The 9,785-nt window shown below is 41.5% G+C and overlaps 1 long non-coding RNA gene across 1 annotated transcript; it reads right to left on the reverse strand.

Annotated features, from left to right (window-relative positions):
• Nucleotides 1–8,970: 8,970 nt before the first annotated feature.
• LOC115264929 (uncharacterized) lies at nucleotides 8,971–9,639 on the reverse strand. Its single transcript, XR_003896427.2, has 2 exons — nucleotides 9,251–9,639; nucleotides 8,971–9,193 (listed from the first exon to the last, which is right to left on the reverse strand). It is a non-coding gene; the product is annotated as an uncharacterized LOC115264929 (long non-coding RNA).
• Between the last annotated feature and the right edge of the window lie 146 nt (nucleotides 9,640–9,785).

Consider the following 9,785-nt stretch of genomic DNA (forward strand, 5'->3'; position numbering starts at 1 on the left):
TGTTTCACGGTCAATCGTTGTTTCCATCCCAACTCATCACAATTGAATGACCATCTTCGAATAAATTCCAACATCAGACAGAATGACATCGGATGTCGCCTTCATCGCTTTGTTCACAGCTACATCACATCCACCTTGTCCATCTCAAACGGATACAAAATATCTCTCGCAACTCCACAGTGCTTAGTGATTATGGTCATTTTCCATGTACAACGCACGAACATCTCATATTTTGCAATACCGAAAACAGCTAGCCAGTTTGTAGCCTATCAAACAGTGATCATGGCAGTCTTTCAATCAGCCGCTTTTCATGGGCGAAACTACGGATTTTTTTCCAGCGGGTGCATTACAACAAATATTCATTAGTTCATCCATCCATCATTCATCGTCCCATATTTCACAGCATTCTAGGGGGTACCCCGGTAGTTTCGCCTATGCCGCTTTGAAATGCATCAATTCCTCCTCATATCAAAACTCTTACTTAATTTCGCCATGCCACGCCATCACTCTCCGATCACCGCGTTCTCTCCGAAACAGCCATTTTGCGTCCGTCTATGCCGACAAATGTATGAAAAACATGTTTTCTCTATCTGTCAATAGCGCCACAGCTTCACATGCAAATAGATGACCTCAAAGCTTCTTTTGCATCCAGTGCATCTTCTAGTCTGCACTCAACTATAGGTGTGTCTGCTCCAAAGTATCTCAATTTCATTTCGCAATTCGCTCTTCTCCCCTTTTGCGAATCATGTCAAATTCGTTTAACCCTGTCCGCAAAACCACCACCCTCCTAAAAACGCTCTCCGGGAGCAACGCTGCCCGAATAAAAAATACAGTAGAAAAACCGAATGTTGTATTGTAACAGTACTATTTAGAACCATATTATTACAATAAACACCACTGTAAAAATAAAAAATACAAAAACAATAAGATGTAATGTTAGACACCATACAGTGAATTGTAAATGAGATTTTTACAATATACTATACGGGTTGTTAAGTATCGTAACAATATAAAAATAGTAGTTTACGCAACAAGGTGCAGAATGACGATTTTTACAGCACGAGTCGTACATTTATCCAACGAGGCTTGCCGAGTTGGATAATTACGACGAGTGCTGTAAAAATCGAGTTCTGCACCGAGTTGCGTACAACGTTTTTTGCAAGTTCATAAATTACTGTTTGAACAAAAATTTTCATCAAACTGCATACTGATGCTCATAGCCATGTTTAAGAAAATCTGATCATAGCAGGTTATACAGTGCAGTTGTCACAATTTTTCAAAACTGCATCCAGAAAGCATCAAGAAGTTGATGAAAACTGAAAAGAGTGCTGTAATGATTCATTACGCAACGCAAATCAGTGCTGTAATGAACCATTACAGCACTGTTAATTTGGTGCAGGAAAGTAGGCCTTTTCCTGTCAGATTTGCATGAGGTAAAACAGCCTATTACGATGAGAAATTGCAAAAAATATTTTTCTCCATATATATTTTTTTACAAAACCATACATTTTATTGTAAATGAATTGTTCGAAATACTGATACGTGGGCTTTAATATACCGTACATTGTATGGTACACGTATGGTTTCAAACAATAAAATGTACCGTAAATATATTGTTTTTAATTGTAATTTCACTACTGGTTATAAATTTAATCATGGTTTTGGAATGGTTCTCTTTTGTTATGTTGTATTGTTTTACATTAGATAAACCATATAATGTTGTATTATCTCGTCATGTTCCTTCGATAATGGCAGTTCTAGCCAAACTAACCTAAGCTCGTCTAAGTCTGAGTAGCCTCTGATTGCATTAACAGTTGAAGCTTAAGCTCCCATGTCCCACCAGCCAGATAACCGGGTTTTGCAAACTAAGCATTATTTGTGGCAACACTTTGAGCGGCATGATGGAACTATGCCTAGCGCGCTAAGTGTTATTAGACCACTAATGTAGTTGCATGAAGTGGGTGACGAGGTACATAAGTATCATTACAGCGTGCTTAACCATTATTGCAATATTGAGGCTCCAATTTGACTGAACTATGAAATGTGTACATAACAACTCATGAGAAAACTGTCAAGTTCGATTCAACTATAAATTAGGTTAAAAAGCGAAGACGAACTTATTTCAGAAGTCGTTTCAGTGTCCAGTCCAGTCCTTATGTTAAAAATGTCAAAGATAAATCGCATTTAATTCGGTTGTTGTACAAGGCAATTTCACATGAGAGAAGAAGAGAAAGAATAGTGTTGAACTCATCCACTGATTTACGGTAATCTGGCCTGCGTCTTTCCGGGTTGACCTACATTCGTATTCCTCTCATCGCACTCTACATACCTAGCCAACCATATCTCTTGGATATGCAGTCCTTAAGACACCTGGTTTACCACTTTATTTAAACATTTTATTGACTTTAAATAGATGTTTCAACTTATTCACTTTTTTCTCTTTCATTTCCTTTGCAACAAAAATGTCACGGACATCAACAAAACAAAGCACGGAAAAAATCATAAACTGAGTAAAAAATTAAAAATGCACGGAAAAAGATTGTTTCGGAATAGTGAATGGTTCAAACGTAAGAAAAACAGTATAATATATTGTTACATAAAGATCGGATGTAAATATATAATAGCTACCAATGTGCAAAGCTTTTAGCGAACCATTCCATTACAATACACTATATTGTAGCTGGTACACTGTATGGTACAGGAATGGTTTTCACCAAATACCCTATGGTTAGTTTTTATCCGGGTGTGCCTTGCACCAGCCAGTACGGTCTCCGGGACCAAGATGTTTGTTTTTCGCATTTCGCTCTCCGGGAGCAATGCTGTAATTCTCACCAGCGATACCATACGGTCTCCAGGACCAACATTTCGCTCTTCGGGAGCAGCACTGCGCACTACGCTGAAATTCAATTGTTACGGTCTCCGGGTCTACACATTTCTATACCATTTCTTGTGCCAAAAATCTCACAAAACTCTGTCCGAAAAAGCTCCCAAACTTCAACCTTGGGGCACATCCTGTTTTGACCTTTGTCGGTGTCCAAACTAACCGCCGCTGCCAAAACAGGAGCCAACCTGTTTATTTGATTCTCCAACAGTAACACAATTTCGGCAAAGACGCCCAAACGTGTACTATCTTCCTTACCAATGAAAAATCACCGATCCTCGTCGCCACTGTGGGATCCTCCATTATGGTTCCGGAAGTTTACCGATACGGAATACGGATATTTTACGGCTTAAGCCGGTTCCTGTTCGTTACCGCTCACTTCTGTCTTGCACCACTCTTATGCTGCTCACTCTCGGACTGAGTGTCACAACAACACTCTTATACTCAAACAGGCAACATGTTCAACTATTTACCCATTGCCAAGATGTATATACCCTCAGGGCTAGGTCCGCATTTGCAGGGCACCACAGTCGTTATGAAGATATCGATTTTCAAATACATGCTGATAAATATTGGGAAAGAATACTAAAGCGTTAGCGACAAATTGAAAAGTAACGTAATAAAGTGATGCATCTTTAAAGATATTTATCGCTTTTTTGATAAAAATAAATATCTTTAAAATCAATACCGATATTTAAAGATTTGTGAATAAATGTATCGCAAACAAGTCTAAAGAATGGTCGATAAGGGTTGTTATTTTTTGATAAAGAACTATAAAGAAGAATTGCGTTTGGTTGACCGGGATAGCTTTGCGTCGGAACGAGTCTTAACAAGCCGTCGGCTGCTCAGGAGATTTGCCTCGAGATTTGCAAAGAAAGAGCGTGACGGCGGCAGCCACCGTATCAATGCGTTCGTCTCGAATGTATTCGTTAACAACATAGAGACGGTCGGCTGCAGCGTTGATGGAGGAAGAAGGGCAATGTTGATTTTGCGGCTTTTTTTGTGTTATGATGGTGATAATGCACAAGACTGGCAGTATGTACCCGCGCAGCGCAATCATTTTGACTTAGGGTACGGCCAGAGTGGACGCGTCACGCGACACGACGAGGATTTCTCATACGATTTGACAGCTCCTCATTATTGATTGTTTTTCCTTTGCGTGCAAATTTCCGTGCCACGCCGCGTGACGCGTCCACTCTGGCCGGCACCTTAGCTACTCTTTTCCGTACCGGTGGCAATCAAACTAGTTGCCCTGATTTGTATCGGGAGGGCTGTCAATCCAATACAGTGACGATTCGTTCGTTGAGAGCTCGTTAGATGGACTGTCTCGATGGTTGGATGTTCACTGGTTGGGGCAAAACCCAACTGAAAAGCATTGTCAATGTCAAAATAGATGTCAAAACGAGTTTGACGTCTGACCACCGTCGCATAACAGCTCCTGTATACAGAACGTTTGCGCAAGTATGTGAGTGTTCCGTGACGTATTTCCGTCACTTGCGTGTGTCTAGAGCATTTTGATCAGTTGTCAGTTGCCCCAACGAACGAACACGATTCGCTAATCGGGGCGCAGCCGTGACCCAACCAGCGAATCCGGACTGTAGCATATACAGTAGACGTTCGCTCGGTGCAAACGGTTTAACTGCAATGCTTTTTAACTGCAAGTCCGCTAGGTGCAACAATTTTGCAGTTATCGCACCGCTATCTGTCAAAATCGAAACGTCAACAGAGTTGCGATGTTTTTCGGATGCACTGCACCTGCATTGCGATGTTTTTGAGTGCATTTTAGCTGCGTCCAACAGCATTTGACAACTGTTTGACGGCTGTCAGTCGTTGCAGTCAGCGAATTTCATTCGGTAACTGAAACGTAAACATGTTGCACTTATCGAACGTCTACTGTAGCAGTGCTACCACCGACGAACCGACGTGACAGTGGTGTTTTAAAACTGTCCCCCTCAAATTTAACGGTCGACCAGCGAAGCGAGCGAACGCTTCTGTCAAATCAGCGCAGGCACGAACCTTTTCCTATATGAATACACAGGGGTTTGGAGTCAAGCTATCAAAACAACGCGAGTCATTATAGAGGTGGCGGTAGTGTTCGGCTATTTTTCATCATGGCGTCGGGGACAACAAATTTGAATTTATTTGTTCTAGCTGTCACGTCGGTTCGTCGGTGGTGCTACTGTAGTTAATCACTCACCCATAGCGCTGCCACTTTGATAGCGCATCTAGCAGCGATCGTTAAAGTTCGCTGCAATGATGGCGGGCTGCCAAACAGAGTATAGAAGAGCACCGTTGAAGGTGTTCTCACAGACAAACAGACGTAACACCTTGAACGATTTTCATGGAAATCCATCGCCCAGTTCACACTACCATCACCTGGTGGAAAAGTTGCACGAATCACTGTGTTGTGCAATATCGTCAACAGAAGGCGTTAGTGTGAAACGTCAAACGCACAGAAAAACGATGCGCGCGCCTCTGGTTGTGAAAGCCACTACTATGAAAATTCAAAATGATCGTTAAAAGCGTGGTCGATGGAAATTTCGCAAGTGTTACGTCTGTTTGTCTGTGGTGTTCTTATTTTTGTATAAATCAGGCCGAACATTTCAAATAGTCCTAACTGACATTTAATAAAATCGGAGAAAATGCGACTCGAAAGTAGTAATGATAAACTTAAATTCCAATTAAAACCAAGATGTTTTATGTAAACTTGTTTCACTTATAGGGAGGAAAATCTATCGTAGAGTTCGAAAAAGATGTTTATTTTGTACTTTTTCTACATTTTTCCATGTTTTCAAATAGATTTTTCACATAGGACCTGTTGGATGAACAGTGAGCGCCCCTTATAAACTGGCAACACTGCCACGATGAGCATTGCAGAAGTGTATGTTATTTGTTTTTATGTTATACCTCTTTAGTCAATAAGTAAACCTTCCGAGCGAAACACCAAATATACGATTGTCCTAAGTAACATCGCGCGTAGTCTTTTCTTTTGCGATCGTGTAATCTTTCTTTATTTCGGAGGTCGGCCAACAGGTTATGGGCCCAGTTGCGCGGCGCGAGTGAGAAGAAATTGCAGCGAATCGAAAAGAAATTAGAGAATATTTCTGTTGCTTGCTGGTGGTGTATTATCGTTCGGTGGCAGAATGGCGGAGGCGAAGATCCAGTTCGAGCGGCTCAACAATTTCAACTGGGCGAGTTGGAAGTTTCGTATGGAGCTGCTGCTGCTGCAGAGTGATTTATTAGAAATCGTGAAGGAGCAAAAACCGACCGTCGTTCCTGTGGGATGGCTGGCGAAGGACGGCAAGGCAAGAGCGACTATCGGTTTGGCGTTGGACAACGACCAGTTGTGCCATGTCATGGGAGCAACCACCGCGTATGAAATGTGGGAGGCATTGAAGAGCTACCACGAGCGGGGCTCTTTGACCAACAAAATTTATGTGTTCCGTAAACTGTGTTCGCTAAAGTTGGAGGAAGGCGGTAACATGGCGAATCATTTGATGGAAGTTGCTGAACTAGTGCACCGTTTAATTGCTCTTGGTGAGGGACTGCAGGAACACTGGATTGTAGCCATCATTTTGTCAAGCCTACCGGCTAGCTATGATGCAGTCATAACTGCTTTGGAGAGTCGTCCAGTGGAAGAGCTAAAACAGGACTACGTCAAGGGTAAGCTGCTCGACGAGTGGAAGCGGAAGAACGAAGGTATGGAATCCGACAAAGCGATGAAGGTTTCTACTCGTGGCCGGGAATCTCGTGTGAAAAATGGAAGCGGCGACAACAGTGACAGAAGAAGGAAGAAGTGCTATTGTTGCCAGCGGTTGGGCCATTTCTGGCGGGATTGCCCTAAATTGCATGTGAGTGATGACGACGATGAAGAAGAAGCGAAAGTATCCACAGTGCACACGAAGAATCGTCTACCGACCCACGATGAACGAAGAAACATTTGTTTTGCTGCTACTGGAGGAAAAGAACATGAAGCGAAGGATGCAAATGATGAAGATTGGTGTTTGGATTCCGGTTGCTTGATGCACTTGACTGGAAACGTAGAGCTTCTGGATGGATTAGTGGCCTGCAAAAGAAAAGTCGTTTTGGCAGATGGTAGGCAGATTTACTCTAGAGCAATGGGTACGGCAAAATTGACATTTAGTAGTGAAATCGGCAAACGAATCATTCCGGTTGAAAATGTTCTTTTTGTTCCTGGATTAGCCGGTAATTTGTTATCTGTTTGTAAAATTGCGGAAAGAGGCTTTAGTGTGAGTTTTGAATCCAGAAACTGCCTAATTGTGAAAGAAGGAGAGGTGATAGCAATAGGCAAAAGGAAGAAGAATGGATTGTATGTCGTTAATTAAAATGTATTTGTAGAAAGTTTAGAAAGTTGTCCAGAAAGAAGTGGTGTGAGATAGAGAACATGTTTAGGGAGAAATGTTGCAGGAGGAGCGACAAAATGAACAGTAATGTGTAATAAAATGATTGTATTTGTTGACGATAGCAATGGAAGTCAATATAGAGTTATGACGGGGCTTACACTGAGGAGGAGTGTTGGATGAACAGTGAGCGCCCCTTATAAACTGGCAACACTGCCACGATGAGCATTGCAGAAGTGTATGTTATTTGTTTTTATGTTATACCTCTTTAGTCAATAAGTAAACCTTCCGAGCGAAACACCAAATATACGATTGTCCTAAGTAACATCGCGCGTAGTCTTTTCTTTTGCGATCGTGTAATCTTTCTTTATTTCGGAGGTCGGCCAACAATGCATTTACTAATGCAGTTACGACCTATCAAATTGGACTGTTTCATACGATCGGTGTCACTTAGGACTTTGGGAAATTGATATTAAAAATGAATTTTATGCACTTAAAAAATGTAACAGAATGATTTTTACGCTTAATATGTATGATAAATCATTCATCAGATGAAGGTATTTGCAGCTTCAGTCTTCAATTTTCTTGGAAAAAATCTTTGGTGTCGGCTGGGACATGTGCAAGCTTTATATTATACTAGCTGTCCTGGCAAACGTCGTACTGCCTGCCTACTGTGTTTTTTGACATGCAGCTCTATAGGGACGTCCTCCACAAAGTCATCTGTATGGGAGCCTCCGTTCCTGAGACCGGAGAGGTCTCATACCAAGCTAAGAACCTTTCCCGGCCCCAACAGCACCCACGTACAAAGTTTCACACCGATCGATGCAGTAGTTTCTGAATGCATAGCGGTCAGACAGACAGACAAACAGAAATTCATTTTTTATATATAGACGGAACAAGATAAAAAGTCAAGAAAAGCTTACAGATAGCTTGTGGCGATGATAATAGTTACCAACCAACAGAAGTAATTATTAAGAAATATTTGTATTCGCAGATAGTTTCTGATATTTTCTCAGCTTTTAGTTAAGGAACTAAAATGTCAACGATATATCCATCAAAAAGATCTTGGATCGCTCGGTAATCAAGACAGGAAATCCACAGTATGAGGCTCTTACAGTACCACTTACAGTAGGTACTGATGAGGTTCATATCCGGCGGCTGATGGGATGCACATATTCCACCATATTCCTTCCTATCCACTTATCCGCGAGCGGTAATGGCGGCGGCGGGCATAACCAACCGGTTCGGATTTTGACGTTTCATGGGGGAAAGTCAAAACAGTTTCATTCTCCTCCTCCTCACCCCCTTCGCCTACCGATCGGTGGCGCCAACCGATTGCGATCCCCATGAAACGTCAAAATGCGAATCGGTTAATGTGCCCGCCGCCGCCATTATCGCTCGCGGATAAGTGGATTCGTTACGATTTTTCGATCCCAGATCCATCTTACACCTTATGTATGTATTTACTTTACCAGGTATAAGATCCCAAAGCCCACATCGACAAGCGCAAACATATTCAATTTGCCTTGATTAAGACAAGGACTATGATCAATGCATCAAAACTACTTACACCATTCATTCTAGTGAATATTATTTAATTGCTGCTGATAAGATTTCATAAATACTGGAATCTTGCATTGATCGCAGAGTCGATTTAACTTTTGTCTTTGTAAAAACGTTGTATTGTAATGACTGGTCACTAGCGTTAACGACGGGTTTTCGTCCACATTGAAGCTTCGACCGATTGCTGCTCAGTGGTTGCATTGGTGCCGTTTGTCTGCGTTCCACATCAGAATAAGCACCGGAATCGTGACATAACTTGACTGTGGCGTAGTGCATCCTGCGATACCGTTGGTATATCTAGGACATATCCCTATCCGCATTCATCACAGATGAGATCCCCCGATGGTTGTTCGTTGTTGAACAATCTGTTCCCCGGATGTCATGTAAACTGGAAATAAATTACATTCCACTCAACTGGATCTTGCAAAACTACTCAAATTCTTACCCAAACAATAACAGCACAATGTCGGATTGGTCAAAGAAACCTGCATTAACTCGGTTTTATTTTAAAACTTACAAAAATACTGAAAAATCAACTTATTTTCCCTGTTTTACCAAACGTCCAATCTGCGTTTTCTGATTGTTTTGACATTTTGTCAGATTGGACTGTCAAGCTGCAAAACGTCCAAACCAACAGAGTTGGGCGATATTATAGAAAATGCAGATTGGTCGATATGATTTTACCTATAATTTTATAGCAAAAATAAATAATTATATTTTTTTGCAATTTATTCCGTTAGATTACATGTAATTCTACTAGAATACACTAATAACTCAAATTGTTGAAAAATGTCAGTTAGGACTATTTGAAATGTTCGGCCTGAAATATGCATTCACTCGTAATATTTTGACCACTCGTTTCTCTATGAAATAGCACTGTGCGTAGATAGTTGCCAAAATAGCTCAGCCATCGAATTTGATAGCCAACGCAGCCAATCTACTGTCATCGCGCGGCGAGCGGAGCCATCATGATGCGAATG

Source organism: Aedes albopictus, chromosome 2 (genome assembly GCF_035046485.1).
Source record: "Aedes albopictus strain Foshan chromosome 2, AalbF5, whole genome shotgun sequence".
NCBI lineage: Eukaryota > Metazoa > Arthropoda > Insecta > Diptera > Culicidae > Aedes > Aedes albopictus.